We start from the raw sequence: 19,110 nt of genomic DNA on the forward strand, positions 1-19,110 counted from the left end.
ATTTTTCATTGGTAATACTTGCGCAGGTGTTCTCCATTCCAATAGTGAGGAACGAGATCTCCGTTTAAGCGTGCAAGTTTATAAGTGCTTGGGTGAAGGACCTCATCGATCTGGTGTGGCCCTTCCCAATTAGGCTCGAGTACTCCAACAGCTTGGTCGCGGGTGTTTAGAAAAACTCTTCGGAGTACAAGATCTCCAACATTGAATTTTCTTTCTCGTACTTTAGAGTTGAAATACCGGGTGACCTTCTACTGGTACGCAGCTACTCGGAGTTGGGCTTGTTCAAGTTTCTCATCGATTGAGTCCAGGGATTCCATCAATAGCTGGATATTAGAGTCTTGGACATATGTTAATCTGCGATGCGAGGGTGAATCCAACTCGATAGGCCACATAGCTTCATATCCGTATGCCATGGAAAACGGGGTATTACCTGTTACTGTTCGGTGGGAAGTTCTATACGACCAGAGCACTTCAGGCAATTTTTCCGACCACGCTCCCTTAGCTTCTTCAAGCCTCTTCTTCAGTGTATCCTTCAGCATTTTATTAACTACTTTGACCTGCCCATTCTCTTGGGGATGAGCGACTGAAGAAAAGCTTTTGATAATACCATGTCGTTTGCAGAAGTCCGTGAATGGATCACTGTCAAATTGGGTGCCGCTATCCGAGACGATCTTCCTTGGCAATCCATGTCGGCAAACGATGCTCTTGAATACGAAGTCAAGCACTTTCTTGGTCGTTATGGTTGCCAGCGGTTCAGCTTTGACCCATTTGGTGAAGTAATAGACGGAAACCACTGCATACTTTACACCACCTTTCCCCGTAGGCAAAGATCTGATTAGATCTATTCCCTAAACTGCGAAGGGCCATGGACTCTGCATTTTCTTTAACTCATTGGGGGCTGCTCATGGGATTTTGGAAAATCTCTGACACTTGTCACATCTCCGCACGAACTCCATTGAGTCTTCATTCATGGTTGGCCAGAAATACCCTTGCCTTAGGATCTTTTTTGACAAACTTTTCCCCTCAGTGTGGTCCCCGCAAAAACCTTCGTGCACCTCTTTCATCAACTCTTTGGCTTTCTCCTTCGTAATACATCTGAGGAGTGGTAGTAAGTATCCCCTTTGGTACAAGATCCCATCAACCAGGATATACCTAGCAGCTTGCCGCTGAAGGGTCCTGGCTTTGTTCCTGTCCGCTGGTAGCACGCTGCTTGACAGATACTCTACATATGGTGCCATCCACGTATCCGCCATCTGGATTACCAGAGTGGTTTCTGCAGCTTGGATGCTCGGTACTGATAGTCGTTCGACTGGCATTATGTTCAGAGTATCAGCATCCTTCGCACTTGCCAACTTTGCCAAAGCGTCCGCGTTGGAATTCTGATTGCGAGGTACCTGCTGGAGACTGTATTTATCGAACTGGGCTAATAGATCCTTTGTTTTGTTCAGATAGGAAACCATTTTTAAGCCTCGCGCTTGGTACTCTCCTAGGACCTGATTCACCACCAGCTGAGAATCACTATAGATGTCAAGCACTTTTATGTTCATATCCTTGGCTAACCACAATCCAGCGAGTAGTGCTTCATATTTGGCCTCATTGTTAGAAGCAGCGAAGTCAAATCTGATTGCACAGTGAAATTGATGCCCTTCCGGCGTTATCAATATCACTCCTGCTCCTGCGTGGAATTCATTGGATGAACCGTTTGTGAATAACTTCCACGAGGGCACTTGTATTTGACACTCAGGCTCGTTAGGCTCTTCAGTCTGCTCACTGCCCGCGAGCTCTGTGAATTCAGCGATGAAGTCAGCCAAGGCTTGTCCTTTTATCGCTGCTCGCGGCAAGTAAGATATGTCTAACTGCCCGAGTTCGACTGCCCACTTTAGCAATCTAACTGCAGCCTCTGGCTTTTGTAGGACTTGTCAAAGAGGCTGGTCGGTCAAGACCGTAATTGGATGAGCTTGGAAGTAAGGCCGCAGCTTCTCAATGGGTGGATACTGCTGTTCTACTCCAATCAGCCTTTTGCTCACGTAGTAGACAACCTTCTGCACTCCTTCTTCTTCTCTTACTAGAACAACACTAGCAGCGTATTCCGTGATTGCCAGGTAGATGAACAAAGTTTCTTTATCGACCGACTTTGACAAGATGGGTGGTTGCGCCATATGTTTTTTTAGTGCTTGAAAGGCCTGTTCGCACTGATCTGTCCATTCAAATTTCTTATTGCCTCTTAGTAGATTGAAAAATGGGACGCACTTGTCTGTCGATTTCGAAATGAATCTACTAAGAGCAACAATCCTCCCGGTCAGGCTTTGAATATCTTTAATCTTTGTTGACCCTAATTTTGGCCAACTGACACGGAGTCAAATTTGCTTGATGTGGGCAAACATGTTGGAAAGAATGTAATGACGAAATAATAAAGAAGACAAGAGTTTATAGTGGTTCGGCCCCAGAATCTGGTAATAACCTACGTCCACTTGAATTATTATTGATATAGGATTCAAAGGAGTGATCAAAGAACTAGGGTTCAATGAGTTTCACCAACCTCTGAAGAACAATACAATATATCAAATAGGATAACTATAATCTCTCGTGATCAGAAAGCAAGAAAGAAGAAGAAGAAGATCCTTTTCCCTTGAGCCCTCCTTCTCTATTTATAGGCTCAAGGAGGATTTACATTAATTTGTTACAGATATTATTTCCTCAATAATCAGATACTCAGGAAATCATGGGAGATAATTTCGGATACTATTATAACTGCATAAGATCTTTTCCGCGTATATCATTCGTACGACCAGGCTGGTCGTATGAAGAGATCGAACGTCGTGACACTAGATGTCTTCCTGGTCGATAGTCGAGCACGAATCCTGCCAGATTTTAGCCACGTGTACTAAATGTTTGCCATGTCATCCATGCTTGTTTTTTGGATAACAATCTTTACTGGCGATTTCATCTCGATCAGGGCTTTTATTTTCTCGGGATTGGCTTCAATTCCTCTTGAGTTAACTATAAATCCTAAGAACTTCCCTGATCCTACTCCGAAGGATCATTTAAGGGGATTTAACTTCATCCGATATTTATTCAACACGTTGAAGCATTCCTGCAAATCCCTTACATGCCCTTTTGCTTTCTTCGACTTGACCAACATGTCATCGACATAGACCTCCATGTTTGTGCCGATCAGCTCCTTGAACATGTGGTTGACGAGTCTCTGGTAAGTCGCACCAGCATTCTTCAAACCGAAGGGCATCACCTTGTAACAGTAGAGCCCTGTATTAGTCTGAAGGCTAGTGTGATCCTCATAAGGGGGATGCATACTAATTTGATTATACCCGGAGTATGCATCCATGAATGAGAGGATCTCATGCCCTGTAATGGTATCGACCAGCTGGTCGATCCTCAGGAGTGGGAAACGGTCTTTGGGGCAGGCTTTATTTAGGTCTGTAAAATCCACGCACGTATGCCACTTGCCATTTAGCTTGGGCACTAGTACGGGATTAGAGACCCACGATGGATAAAACGCCACCTTGATGAACCCATTCTCCTTCAGCTTCTCGACTTCCTCTTTCAAGGCCTTTGGTCTATCTTTGTCGAGCAACCTTCTTTTTTGTTGCACTGGTTGAAAGCTTTTGTCAATGTTTAGGACATGGCTGATGACTACAGGATCTATCCCGACCATGTTTTTGTGCGACCAGGCAAAGACCTTCTGGTTCCTCCTTAAGAACTCCACCACTGCTTGAATTTGTTGTTGTTTCTAAGTTTTTACCGACTTTCACAACTCTGGTCGGATTTTCCTCATCGAGTTGGACCTCTTCAAGGTCCTTGATGGGTCCCACTTCTTCTTCAAAATCCCCAAAGCGAGGATCTAAGTCCTTATCCTCACTTTGGGCAACGCCCTATTTGGTGAGATTATCACCCGAGCAGGCCTGAACATCAGTTGCCATTTTTAACTCCTTTCTGGTGGCATCTCTTGATACACCCTTCTTTGCCTTGGTGATTGAGATGTTGTAGCACTCCCTCGCTTCCCTCTGGTTTCCCAACACGCATCCTACCCCTGCGTCGGTTGGGAATTTCATAGTGAGGTGCCATATAGAGGTAACAGCTCGTAGGTCGACCAAGATTGGTCTCCCTATCACAACGTTGTACATCGAAGGACAATCAACTACTATAAAAGTAGTGAGTAATTTCCTATTAGCAGGTGTAGTGCCTGCTGTGACTGGGAGTCTAATCGACCCTGTCGGGGCGAGCCCTTCTTCGGAAAAACCATAAATGGTTTGGTTGCATGGCTCCAGGTCTTTTACGGAAAACTTCATCCTTTCCAGCGAAGACTTGTATAGGATGTTGACCGAACTTCCTGTATCGACCAACACCATTTTCACCATCATATTCGCAATCTGTACGTCCACGACCAGTGGATCGGAGTGTGGGAATCGCACGTGTTGGGCGTCGTCGTTAGAGAAGGTGATCAGTTCCTCCTCTGTTCAAGCCTTTTTGGGTGCTCGATCCTCAACACTCATCATCTAGATGTCCTAGTCATGGTGCAGGGTTCGAGCATATCGTTCCCTTTCTTTTCCACTATCTCCTGCAAGTTGTGGGCCTCCGCAGATGATGAGTAGGGTACCTGCCACAGGAACTGGCTATAAATGTGGCGAGCGTTGGCGTGCAGACGCCGACTCATTGCCACCTTGAGCCTCTCGTTGAGAACCTCCCATGGCTCATACATATCTTCTTAAATGTCCCTTCCTTATCAGGAACTCAATTTCATCCTTCAACTAGTTACATTCATTAGTGTCATGCCCATAGTCATTGTGAAAACGACAGAACTTTGTTGCATCTCTCTTGGAGATATCTTTCCTTATAGGTGCGGGTCGTTTGTAGGGCACGCTGGAGCTCGTAGCTTGATACACTTCTGTTCGAGATTCGACGAGGGCAACGTAGTTGGTGAATCTCGGTTCGTAACGATTGCCCTTGGGGCACTTATTCTCGGAGGTCGAGGGCTCGTTGTTCGCCCGCTTTCCACCATTCTTACCATTGCCATTCCCATTGCCATTGGGCTTTGACCTGTTGGCGGCTTTGGCGGGTTCTTCCTTGGGCCCCTTGTCTTTTGTTGGCGATTTCCCTTCGTTGGCAATCGCTTCCTCGAGCTTGATGTACCGATCAGCTCGATCTAAGAACTCCTGGGTACTTTTAACCCCATGCTTTGTGAGGCTGCTCCAGAGGGGTGAATGGCGTCTAACCCCAGCAGTCAGGGCCATCATCTTGCCTTCATCGCCCACAGTCTTGGCTCCAGCTGCAGCTCGCATGAAGCGTTGAACATATTCCTTCAAGGGCTCCCCCTCTTTCTGGCGTATCTCAACCAGTTGGTTCGCCTCAGTGGGGTGCAAACGACCTGTATAGAACTATCCGTAAAACTCCTTCACGAACATCTCCCAGGATACTATACTCGTTGAGGGAACTTAAAGAACCACTCCTGGGCGGCATTAGAAAGTGTTGCTGGGAAGATCATGCAGCGAGCGTCTTTAGAGACTTTCTGAATATCCATTTGCATCTCAAACTTATTAACATGAGATACCAGGTCTTCATACCTGTCGAAATTTGGCAGCGTTGGCATCTTTAACTTACTAGGGGTTTCAGCCACAGCAATCCTCTGTATGATGGGGGTGCCTCTCCTCTGATTGTACTCAATGTGGGATGTTCGGCCCCCGACCAGCTACTGCACAACCTGGTTCAGGGCATCGATTTGAGCCTGAACAACTTCTGGGATTACTGGGGCCTCTGGTGCCGGGGGAATGTACTCATCGTGCCTTTCTCGGCCGTCGTTAAGTACATCCCTCAATTCATCGTCTCTTCGCCGCTGCTCGCTGGCTCCGAGACGTTATTCTGCCTGGGCTGCCCCCCCAGCGTTATGACCTGCAGGTCGATCTTCTCTAGGTGGGGGGCTCCTGCCTCCACCTCTCTCTTTGTTCCTCCAACCAGCATTTCCTCTGCCAGAGTCGGCTTCATTGTAGCCATGTCCATCTCTGAATCGTGGCTGGCTATGGTTCAACCGACTATTCCCTCTGTTGCCTCCTTGGGCTGGCATTTCCCGAGCGTTAGGGGGAGGCCTACGCTGGTCGGTGGGTCCCCGTGCATTGTTATGCTGTGGGGGGCCCCTGACCGCAGAGCCTGTCTCTGAGTTCCTCCTGTTGGCAGAAGGATGCTGCCCCCTGCTCGGTGGATGCAGATCTTCGTCCCCTAGGCATCTAGGGCTTCGGGCGCGGGGGATTGCCTCGACCAGCCTGAGATGGAGGCTGCTGCTCAGGATCCCTAGGTGGGATATCATCCTGAGCCATAGGTGGCTGCTCCGGCCTTTGAGGGCTTACTGGCTGGAGCGGAGGACTAGGATTAGGACCCCTTTGAGGTGGCCCATTTGGTGATCTTGCTGGGAGGCTGGCACAGTCTGATTCCTAGCCAGCTGGATGGCTGCTTCAAGGGCGGCCATGGCATCCCTCTAGCGACGGTCTATCTCTGCCTACTGCTCGCTCAGCTTCTGATGCTGGCATTCTATCTCCCTTTGTTGCGACGCCATTATCTCAGCAGCATTCTCTTGATTGGCCAACTCATCCTGCAACACCCCCAGTGTTTCCTTCAGGGTTTCAGAATCTAACTCCTCCTCATCAAACTCCAAATGCGGTTCATCTTCAGCCACATTTGGGGGAGGAGGGTGGGATGATGCAGTGGCAGCAACCTGTCCAGTCTTCTTGGAAGTTTTTTCCATCAAATTCTTTCACAAGTTCTCAATGAAAGCACCAGAATGTTGACCCTTGTTTTGGCCAACGACATGGAGTCAAGTATACGACAGGAAATTAGTACGATGCTTGAGAATACAATCTAATGGAAAGTAAAGAACACCAAGAATTATAGTGGTTCGGCCCCAGTGATTGGTAATGACCTATGTAACGACCCGAATTCACTAATAAGGCTTAAGGGCCTTGATTAGTGTGCCAGGAGGGCATGTTGGGATTTATGTGTGATTTTATGAGTTAAATGCATGGTTATAATTTAAAGCATGTTATTTGACTATTTGTTTATCTGAGATTCATGGCTATGTGTAATAGTATGCATGTAGGCCCTGATTGTGTTTGAAGGGCATAACTGTAATTTTGGCCATGATTGGGCATAGTTGTATTGATATGTGATAATTGTGTTATGAGAATTGTACCACGTGAGTGTGGTGTTCTTATTGTGATGCACGTGCCGAGACGGTCCTGGAAAGCTAGTTAACTTAAAAGTCACAACGGGATTTCTATACCCGGCTCGGGAAGAGCCTAGGGGTACCTCGGGAATTTTATGGCTAAGTTGAGATTTAGCGGGTAATGGTTATTGGTGATTGAGTAACCTGGGTAACCATTAGTTACTGCTGTGAGTAACAAGTTTAGTTGGAAAATGGTAGAATTGAAATATTAGTGAAAGGACTAGAGTGCCCTTGAGGACTTAGTTGGGAAAGGATTATTTGGAGGGGTAGCATGGTCATTTGGCAAGGGTAATATACAATTTTCAGCTGGGTTTTAGGGGTACACAGTTTGGGCATTTGGGGTCACTTGATGCTTTGATAGAAATTGAAGAGAAGAAAGAGGAGGAGAAAGAAGAGCTAGGGCAAGTAAAAAGAAAAGAAGAAGAAGGGTAGAAGGGCTTAATTGGGAGCTTAGGAGGAGATCAAGGAAGCTTGTTGGGAGGATTCTACACTTGAGGTTTGGATTTTATACACATTTAAGTTTGTTTTCTGTGTTGGTTTGAGGAATTTAAGCATGGTTTAATTTTGAGTTTTAGGTTTGAAATTTCAGAAAATTGGAATTGGGATTTTGGTGAGCGTTAGGTTGGATTTTTGGTGGAATTGTGTTGTTTAAACCATCCTAATGTTGTGATTATTAATTGGTTTTGAATTGGGAGCTTTGGGATGGCTTAAGGTGAGGTTTTAAGCTTGAAAATGGTGGGTTTTTCTGGGTTCGAAGGGTCGGGCCGCGGCATGGTTCTTGGAGGGCCGCGGCCCTTGAAGGCTAAGATGCGCTGAGGATGGAGGGCGGGCCGCGGCATGGTCCTCGTAGGGCCGCGGCCCTTACCTGTTTCTGGGCATTTTTGTGGCCCTGTTTGGGGGCCATGCCGCGGCGCTTAAGGAATTTTGGGATTTTGAGAATTTAGGCTTGGGAATTTAACCTAGGGTGCTCGGGGTTGAGTCTTTTACCATATTTGGTGATGTTCAACGTTCCGAGTACTAGAACTTGGTTTGGAAGCTCATTTAAGGATGTTTCATGTGTGTTGTGACTAGGATATTGGAGAGGCTCGTGCTAGAGGACCGTGCTCGCGGCTTGAGTGCATCAAGAGGCTCGGAATACAGGTAAGAAAACTATAACACCCGTAGGAGAGGGCATGGGCCCATAGTATGATTGCGGGGCGCGGCCCTATGTTGCATGTTGCATGATGAGATGATTGCAGGGCGCGGCCCTATATTGCATCACATGTTAGGATGCAGATTTAAATGAATTAATATTTGTTTGAATGTTGTTGTGTTATACTATATGTGTGATTATAATGAAATGTACGGCAAGGGCCGAGAGCGGCGTAGGCCGGGTACGGCAGCGGGGCCGGAAGTAACACTTAGCACATGGGATGCTATAGTCAGGGCAGGGCCCGGTGGATACATGTGTTATCCTTGCGGTGAGAACCGATACCCCAGGCTTCGGTAAGGCTTCTGGGGCGGCATGGCCGTGTTTGCTTAGTCTGATGGTTGACTTGTTTATCTGTGGACTATCTGATATGATTAACTGTATATTTGCATATCTTATGTTCTGCATGAGTTTTCTTGCTGGGCTTCGGCTCACGGGTGCTCTGTGTTGCAGGTAAGGGCAAAGATTGAGTCAACCAACCATGAGTACGGAGAGCGTGAAGCGACGCGTACATGTTTGGCCTGCCCGACTGCTTTGGTTGGGGGTTTATTCGAAAATGGCTGTAATAATCTATGATTTTATGATTTATCATCTGTAAACTTATTTCAAGATGTAAATAGTTTTCAAACCTTATTTTTGGATCCCAAATGTTTAATACTAGAAGTTTTAAATGAAACGGCACATTTTCAAAGATTACAGCCTTAAATTTTAATTAGTCACACTTTTGTTTCAAAACCTCGGTTAGCGAGTTCATTGCACCCTGTCTTGTCTTAAAACTCACTTAGTAACGGCTCTAAGGAAGTAGGGCGTTACAACCTACGTCCACTTGATACTATTATTAATATTGAGCTTCAAAGGTGTGATCAAAGAACTAGGGTTCATGAGTTTCACACACCTTAGAAGGAGAAACAATACAGACGATGGATAATAGTAATACCATTCGGAAAAAGATCAAAAGATCCCCCCTTGAGCTATTTCATGTATATTTATAGGCTCAGGGAGGGTTACATGAGTCAATTAATCATATCTTTCCTTAATAAACGGATATTCAGATTCTAATGAAGAGATATTCTCGGTTATCATTACAACTATACAAATTTATACATAAATAAATGGAGTATACGACCAGGCTGGTCGTATATAAAACTTGAACACCGCATATGGAAGTATCTCTGGTCGATAGGCGAGCAGCATCTCTACCACGTGTCGGCCACGTCATCCACAGCTGTTTTTTGGATAGACATACTGAATAATACTTGATGAATATGAAAGTCACTCTTTCAAAGAATAAAGCTATTAAAGGTTTGTTTTGCTGTAAAATATGAATCTATGTCTTTGGCTTTTTTTGTTTGTTTGGCTTCTCAATTGGAGGGTTCTTGCAAGTCTTCCTGTTATGTCATGGTTGCCCACATTTCCCACATGTGATTATTACTTTAGGTTCTCATCTTGATCTTATTCTTTTCTTTTGTTGTCTTCTTGCAGGGATTGTTGTCTTTGGAGGCAACACCATTATGCCCAAGTGTTGTGGGAGATTCCATTCATCTTTATGGGGCAAAGGATGAACATTTTCTTGATACAATGCTTTCAACGTTTCTGTTCTGTAGAACTTTGCAAAATAATCATACACACTCAAGTTTCTCTTTGCAATGACAGCTACTGCATGGCCACAAGGCATTTCATCTTCTTGAAACCTATTGCAAGTACATGTTCTATTATGTATAGTTATTGTGAAATTTATCCCCTTTTGATCACGAACTTGGTATTCTATTGTGTTAAAAGGGAAGACCTAAAAATAGTTTTGTCATGAATATAATCAGATAATAAACATTTTAACTAGAATTAACATTGAAAGTAACTAGTTATCCTTCTGTGTAATTTTTTTTTCTGTTGTTATGGAAGGTGACTGGTTACCGTCTATTGACAGAATAAAAAATAGTAAGAATAAGTTTAGTTGCAAACCTCATACTTTATTTTTGAAACAATGTCATGTCTCAACTCATTCTCTGTTGCTATAGAGACTTTTGTGAATGTTCCATTTTCATTATTTGAGTTGTTCCAAACCCACTTTTGAACCGAAATTTTAAGGCATTCAACCAAGATATCAATGGGGAGATTCTTGCAGATTTTAGTGCAGCGTTGAGTGATTCTGCGATATTGGATGTCATCATGGTGTATCTTTTTGTTGGCGAGTATGATCTTGCCCAAGTTTCATACTTAGCTTTCTCTAAATAGGGTCTAATGCATCTGTTAAGAATATCAAGGCCTCTTATGTATTGTTCACATTCTGTTTTTGTGTATGCTTTTGATGCTGCAATGAATTTCATTTGTATCTCTTCTGCATGGCTTCCATACTTGCTTTTCAAATTATTGAGCAAGTGAAACATGCAAACTCCATGGAAAGCATTTGGGTACACCATATGTACAGCATTGTCTATGCTCTTGTGTTTGTCAGAAACTATAGCCAATCCTGTGGAGTATAAATATTTTTAAATAAAAAACAAAAATTAGGTATTTTTCATTTTTTTTTAAATTTTCGTGAAGGTAAGCAGTTACTTTATTCAAATACTAAAAGAAATAGCATGTGTTTGTGTATTTGGTTTTGGTAACCAATTCCTTTTTATTTGTAAACAAGAATATATAATTGAGGCTATCATACCTTCGGGTTCTCCATAGGTGTCTATCAGTTTGGAGAAGAACCAAAGCCATGAGTTATCATTTTCAGAGTCTGCTATTCCAAAAGCCAACACGGAAAATGTTGTTGTTTGAATCTAACGTTGATGCTGAAAATAGGGTACCACCATGTGTATTTTTCAAGAAAGTTCCATCAACAACAACTATAGGCCTCAAGTATCTCCAACCCTTGATTGAGTTAGAGAAAGCTATGTATAGGTATTTGAATCTATCTTCCTTGTCTGTGAGTAGGTGTGTTATTGTTCCTGGATTTGCTTGCTTCAACATGTAAAGATACATTGGCAAGTTTTGAAATGAATCATCGGAGTTCCCTCTTACTAGACGCAAAGCTTTCTCTCTTGATCCCCATGCTTTTGTGTATCCCATAGTTACTCCGAAGTCATCATTCATATCATTCATGATGTCATTTGGAGTGTAATTTCTTTTGATTGACTTGTACTTATTCTATATTAATTCACCAATTACGATACTTTTTCCTTGCCTATGGTCTTCCATAACAATTTCAACAGAGCAAGTGTGATTTTGATTGCATTTCCATACCTTGAATAAATCTTGATTTTTGTACTTAGATGCTCTCACCAACCAATTGCATGTTTCATCTGCCCAGGTAACTAGGTACTCTCCAGGTTCTGATCTTTTTGTTTTGAACTAGAAGTTATGCAACATTGCATAGTAGCGAAGAGTTGATTTGATTGTGTTCTTATCCTTGTAACTTTGCCCTTGCTCTATTGTGTTGACTCTGTAATAAGATATTACTATTTGGATTTCCTCCAACTTCTTTTTTATTTTTGTATTGTCTTCAATTATGAAATCAGCTACTTCTTCAGCAAAATGAGGAATGTATGACACATTTATGCCCTCATTTGTTGTGCTTGACATTCCTTCTTCAAGTAACATTTGTTCATTGATGGAAGCTTGGTTTGCTTGCATTAATAATGTCCCCACCTCCATTTCTTCTGCTGTAGCTTTTTGATTTGCTAGTAGAAGAAGGTCATTTTCATTGTTTGATTCTTGAACTATAGTGATACACAATGGTAAATCTGTTATTTTTGCAACAACTTTTTTCTTTATTTCCATGTAGAACAACACTGAATTGTCTGTTTCAACCTTCATTGGTGGTGTTCCTTTTTCTACTTGATAAGAAACTTCAATAGTTGTGGTTGTTTCCCTTATCTCCCTTTTTATCAAATTCACCGAGTTATCAAGAGAAAAATTTGGTGGTATTAATATCCTAGTCATTGTGTACCCCTAGTACTCGTTGTTTTCATTCCACTTGCCTCCATATTAAACCAAAGAAGTAGTATTGTCCATACCTGCCAAAGTTGGCAATTTTTAAGAAGTTAGTTGGTTCTAAATGGGCTAGGGAACTCGTTACCTTAATCTTTAATCACATATTCTTCTGAAACATTTAGTTTTATATATTGACTGATTTTCAGGGTAACAAGTTACCCTATTGTTACTGTTTATTTTTGCAGTAAAAATTCACACAAACATCAAATAATTTTTTTATTGAAAAGATAATAAATTAGGATCTAAAATTTTCATATTTTTTGTTTTCTGTCTATTTTTAGTCAATCAATGTACACAACCAATTATGCCAAGAAAAATATGAAGCAAATAGTAAAACTTTTATTAATTACTCTGAAATCACTCAGAGAAAGTGTATAGAACAATCATTTACTCAGTTCAAGATATGGCATTGAATTGCTCAATAAAGGAAAGAAGAAAAAAGAAGTACTATATATATGGACATATTGCTAATTAACAAGACATGGTAGTTTAATATCACTAGTGTAACTAAGTAGTGAACCTCCTAGATATATTTATTCGTTAATCGTAAAGAATTTCTTTTGCAAACCCTGTTGTGGTATTTTCCTTTCATTGTCTCAGACAAAGTCTCTAATTCATGGCCTCATCACAATCAATTAACTACATAAAGAGACCAAATATTTTGATTTCCATCTTTTTTTTTATATTAATATTATCTTCCAATATTGTAGGTGTTTACCGAGTTTTTCGGAAACGAATAACTAACAGAATAATAAAAAGATAAGAACTGTAGAAATACTGAAATGTAACTAAACAAACAGTGTTTTTACGTGGTTCAGGCGTTAACAAGCCCTAGTCCACGAGTCGATGTTATTATACTTGGAAAAGATTACAGTAAGATGGCTGGTGCATAAGAACTTCACACGCTCACAATGTTTCTCTCGGGTTCTCTTGGAGAAGATGAAGCTAGAGAGATCTTAGTAGAGTTTTTTGCTATATCATTTGTTCGTCCCTCCTCTTGTAAAATGAAGGGGTCTTTATAGCTAGGGTTTTGGATTAGGGTTTTTCTCTACGTACATGAGTTTTAATTACACCAGCCATAAATAGGGATACAATTACTATAGTAGCATGGCTACAAGACTCTATGTGGGTATATTTACGTGAAAGTATGGGGAACACACAAAGTCAGCCGTCTTTTCCAAGTTGTCAGCGGAACAGTAGGCGAAAAGGTACCCTTAGGCGTGCTGGGATGTGTGCGGCTTTGACCTGACGGGCGTGTCAGGCGGGATCCTGTGTCAGGCGGATATCATTCCAAATATGCCTCCTCCAGGACTCGACCGTTTGGCTTTGTTCCGTGCGAGGCACGGAACTGCTTCCGCGGAGACCACTCGAAGAGCTTCTCCTGGAAGGAGCTTCCCCGATGGATACTCCTTCGGGAGCTCCGGGAGAGTTGACGAGTTTCCGCATGGTGTTTGCTTGGAAGAGTAATCCGGACACCAAGCGGGAGAGGTGAAGCCTTTCTGTATATCCGCGAGCTCTGGTCACCTATCGTGAAGGACATCGATAATTCTGTTTCCCCGAGGCCATCAATCTAAACGCTATCCGGAAATCTGGATAACATTTACCCCCCAAGGTCACGGAGCTTTGAGGGATCCGGGAGCTTGTACAATCGGTTTCTTAGATTAGGCGAGGGGGCACCTTCTGTGTTCCCGGAAGGGTTCCTTTTTCCCGCCTGAGTGTTAGTATGGAAAAGAAAGAGAATTTCTTCTGTTTGAGATCAAGTACTCAAGTGCGGCAAGGACCACGTGTCATTCTGGGAATGGTTCTGCGACCAAGACGTGTGCGTGAGGCGACTGGTTGAGTATGCGTGCGTCAGTCATCTAACTAATGATTTGACGGTTTTTAATGGTACTCCGGGCCCGAGGTGGTGTAATGATGGGAAATAAATACTTTATTCCCATCCGAGGAGTCATAAATAGGATCGTCGCTTCCTCTCCAGCCGTTGGATCTGATGCACACGGAATGGGAAGATCGGGACCGTCCACTTGAGGAATTCGAAACGGCCTCTTCCCTGCTATAAAAACGAGGGAAAGGACCTTTCTTCCTCTTTACGCTTTTAGATTCTCCATCTTTAGGATTTTCAGATTTCCAAACCTTCGAACTCTCAGGCTTCCCAGCTTACGTTCCCCCGAACTTGCCATTTCTTTTGGTAAGTATCTGGAAACTTTTCTTTTTGATTTGGCAGTGGGTTTACTCCGAAGTTCCTGGTTTGAATCGCCGTTCGTCTTTGCAGCTTTTACTTCTCGCGATCGTGCTGTGCAGTGATCCAGTTACTCCCTCAACCTCCAACTACCCGAACATCAGTAAGTATTTCTACTTTGCTCTTTCCTCCCAAACCTTAGGTTGTTGGTAGTTGTTAGAGTAGAGGTTTCTGCCATTATTGCTTATGTGCATTTGTGAATAGGGCTTTGGTAGGCATGTGATTGATTGTGAGTCGATAAGTAGCCTTTTCTGCATGTTTTGGCGATTTGCGTTTGGAAAGTCGTCCCGTGTTTTGCTGTTTTAGGGCATAAGCATGAACGCCTTTAGGGTGTCTTTCTCTGGAAAAACACTTCTTTTGGTGGGCTTAGGCTCGGGGTCTGAGTCTGGTTCCTTGCTGTCCTTCGGGTGGCATGGTGCCAACCCCTCGGTAAGCTCGGTGGGAGCCTCTCCAAGCAGTTTTCGAGGAGGGTCTCCCCGACGCCTTTGATACCACTAGGGTATGACAAGGGTGCTGACTGCTTAGAGTGTTTTCTTCTTTCTTTTCTTTTGTCCAGTGACGAACATCTCGAAGGAACAACTCCTTGCTGCGGGGGAGGCTGATTCTGCCCAAGAGAAAGGCTCTCCTGTCGCGGGTGGAAAGGGGAAAGGAAAAGCGAAAGCGGTCGCGGCTAGCCCACCAACCTCCAATAGTTCCATCTGGGAGATGGACCAAAAACCGAACCTTTTCAGGAATTATGGCATGCTAGAGCTGTATTCCTCTGAGGCAGGCCTGAAGAACATCCCAGGTCTGATGTGGCACCGTCTGTCGGTGCTGGGCGAGTCAGCTAGCCAGAGCCACGAAGGCTTTGGTGCCTGGAGTTGGGCACACATAGTGTGCGGAGCGCACTTGCCCCTAAGGAGTTACTTCGCCAATTTCTGTGTGAAGGCGGGGATTGCCCCCTTCCAGTTAATTCCTCCCAGTTACAAGCTCTTAGCGGGGTGGTTCATCTTTTGCAAGTCCCGGAGGCTGGAAGCTCCTACCCCGGAGGAGGTGCTGTACTTTTATGGGTTGAAGTCTCAGCCTATGAGGGGTCATTCAGACAAGGTGGGGTTTTATAGGCTAGAAAGGCACCCGGATGTGATGTGCCCCACTTGTCATACCGCGAGGGTTCCAGACCTCCGGGAATACTGGTTCCTGACGACTGGCTTCCCGCTGAAGAGGGTGCCAGCTCTATCTTTGGATTTCAAAATCCCTGGTAAGTGTTTCCTCTTTTCCTTTTCAACTTTGTTTCTTTGTGTTTGATTTGCCTTTTGGGAGGATCTCTAACGCTTGTATTTGATTTTTGCAGAAGTCGTTCTGCGGACACCTCGCTGCGCGGAGATGATAAGGAGGTCCAAGTTCTACGAAGGGCTTTCCGAGGAAGAGTTGAGAGTGGAGGGACTTGTGACCTCCGAATCGTTGAGGGAGTATGGGTTACTCGCCTCCTTCCAGAATATTGAGCCAGTAAGTGGTAGGGGGCAGACTCAGGTGTCGGCTGACATCCGGGAGCAGATTGCCCTGGAGCTGTCTAAGGTGATCACCCAAGCCGCTCGGGACGAAAATACTCTATCTCCTAGTTGGGAGGAGAGGTTCCCCGACCCCCAGCCGGAGGGAGAGGAGATCGAGGCTCGCCACGCCGCGGCTTACCCTAACGAAGGGGCTCCGGGGGCTAGTTCCTCCGGGAGAGGTAAGACTAGTTTTCGATTGATCCACACCCCCAGCCTGTCTGAAGTTTCCCAAACCTCTCAGATGGGGTTTGATCCTCGTTTCCTTAGGCTAGATCCGCGTAGGATACCTTTCGACAGGTACTGTGATAGGGTAGATGAGCTCCTCTGGTGTCTGAGTGATGGTAGTCTGCCAGAAGGTGTCATCATGGTTGACCCTTCTTCTCTCAGCATGTTCTTCCCGGACTTCAAGGAGTACGGGAGCTTCCTGGAGCAGGAAACGATGTTTTGTTTTGCTCGGGGAAGGCCATCCACGTTTCTCGTGCATGGTCGTCCCTTTCAAACTTTTCTTTTTCTTGTTTCTTGTTCCCTGCTGGCGGGCTTGCTTGTACTTTTGTGTTGCTGATTGTCTTGTCTTCCGCTTATCTTCTTTCTCATTTCTTGTTGGTTCGCTAACCTTGCTTTGTACGTTTCTTGCAGAGTATCCCGAAGCCAAGATGTTGGGGAGGGTTACTTTGCTTATTAAGAAGGCTGCCACCAGCCAGGACCCGCCCACGGGGAAAGGACGGAAGCCCAAGGCTGGTAGGGGAGGTAAGGCTGCCTCCCCCAAGAAGACAAGTGGCGAGGCGCAAGCGTCCCCGAGGGTAGAGAAGTCCCCTGCTGAAGGGCCTTCCGAGACTATGATGGTCTCGAGTAGCAGTAGCGACGGGGAAGGGCTTGTGTTCCCCGTGAGGACAACTGGGGTGAGCAAGCGTCCCGGAGGAGATGCTGAGGGTGCTAAGAACAAACGCCTTAGACACTCTTCTCCCGGTCGAAGGCCACAACAACAGCAACGACAGCAATCACAACTACAACAACAGCAGCAACAGGAACAAGAGAGACAATCACCAACGCCGCAGCAGCAGCAACAGCAACATCCAAACCAGCAGCAGCAACAAGGGCAATTACTTCTGCTACCGCAGCAGCAAAAGCAACAGACCGGGGCCTTAATATCCCGGCTGCCTCCTCCTCCAGTCCAAAGGGGGTCCACCCTTCCGGGGTCTCCGTCTTCTCAGACAACCAATCTTCCCCTGCCTGGCCTGAAGTTCCACTCTCCGCGGAAGCCGACCAGTTTTCCCGCTGCCCTCCTGGAGGGTGTAAGACGGGCCGATGGTTTTTTGAAGAGGCGGCTAGAGGCGGAGAAGGCCGTTACTCAGGGAAGGGCAGATAACTTGTCTGCCGTGAAGAGGGCTGAGCTGGCCGAGGGGGTGAGATCTCCTCACCCGGCCGGAGCGGTTCTGGATGGTCCAGCCTTGGAGAAGAGGCTGGTGCCTAGGCTTGGACGTGCATTGGCGCCGTTCGGAGCTGAGATGATGGAGGACATGGCCTTGAGCTTATGCGAGCTCAATTCTGAGAAATGGGCCATCAGTAGCAGCAAGGATCCGCTGTTGCTGACACACGCTGTGAAGCAGCAACTGTCCGGGGTAAGCCGTCGGTTGTTATATTTTTTTTTTTTTTTTTTTTTTTTTTGGATCACCTCTCTTTTGGTCCGGCTTTAGCTCATTCGGTTGTCTTTCCTTGCAGGCCTCTATGATCGCGGAACGCTCGTTCCGGGAGGTTGGTGCAGCTCTGGTTCAGCTGGAGGAGAGCCAGCTGGCTCGCCAGGCCTTGGAGGCGGAGAAACAGAAGCTGACCCAACAGGCCTTGGGGGCTTCGGAGAAGATTGATCAGGCCCGGCGCACGGCTGAAGAAGAGGCGGAGAAGAAATATCTTGCCAAATATCAAGAGTACCGGGCCAAGGCAGAGAATGAGTTTAGACAGCGGTCGGATGGGATTAAGACCGAAAACTCCAAGCTCCGGGAAGAGCTGTCCCAAGCCAAGGTGGAGAAAGATACCCTGGAAGCCCGCTTGCAATCAAAGAACGATCTCCTCCTTAAGCGGCAAGAGGAATATTCCACTCTTCAGAGTAAGCTGCACGACGAGGAGCAACTCCATAAGAGGAGCAGGGATCTCGTGTCTATGCTTCAGTTGGGGCTCGCCGAGAAGGATAAAGAGATCGGGGCTTTGCAATTCACTGCCAGGGGGCATGTGACCGAGAAGCAATCCGTGCTGAACCAAAATAGGGAGCAGCGCAAGGCGATAGATTCTCTTAAGGGGGAGCGGGATGCCTCCAAGGCCGAAATGGAAAAATTGAGGGCCCAACTAACTGCCGCGGAAGCACAGCTGGCAACCTCCGAGGCGGAGCGGTTGAAGGAGAAGGAGGATGCTGAGGTGATACTGAACAGGACTATTAATATATCGCATGTGGTCCTCATGCATCAACTCTGGAAAGTGAACCCGGAGGTGTTAGGCTATCTGGGAGATGATGCCGAAGCCATGAGGGAGAAGCTACTCGTGTGGGATCAGGGCCCAGAGGCGTATGTCCAAACTTATAACATTGACGATCGTGCTGAAGCTCCTGAGGCGGGATATCCCGGAGAGGCGGGGACTTCTGAACCTTCTCATGACCAAATTCCTCCTTCCAATGAGCCGACTCCGCCAGCCTCAGCTGAAACAGATGCCCCCGAAGCTGCGGTCGTGGACGCTGTAGTTACCCCCAATGTTTGAAGGGGTTTTATCTTTACTTATTTTTCATTTTGAGTTTTTCATTGCGGACATTTTTACCATAATCATAGCATTCTCCTTTCTTTTCTGCCGAGTTCTTTATTTATCCTTGCGCTTAGGGTAGACATTTATACGGTAGAAACTGTTGTAGGGGCGTATGGGGTTTTGGTTCCAACGGCCAAAACCTATGCACCTCCCACTTGAA

Source organism: Humulus lupulus, chromosome 9, assembly GCF_963169125.1.
Source record: "Humulus lupulus chromosome 9, drHumLupu1.1, whole genome shotgun sequence".
In the NCBI taxonomy this organism is placed as follows: Eukaryota; Viridiplantae; Streptophyta; class Magnoliopsida; order Rosales; family Cannabaceae; genus Humulus; species Humulus lupulus.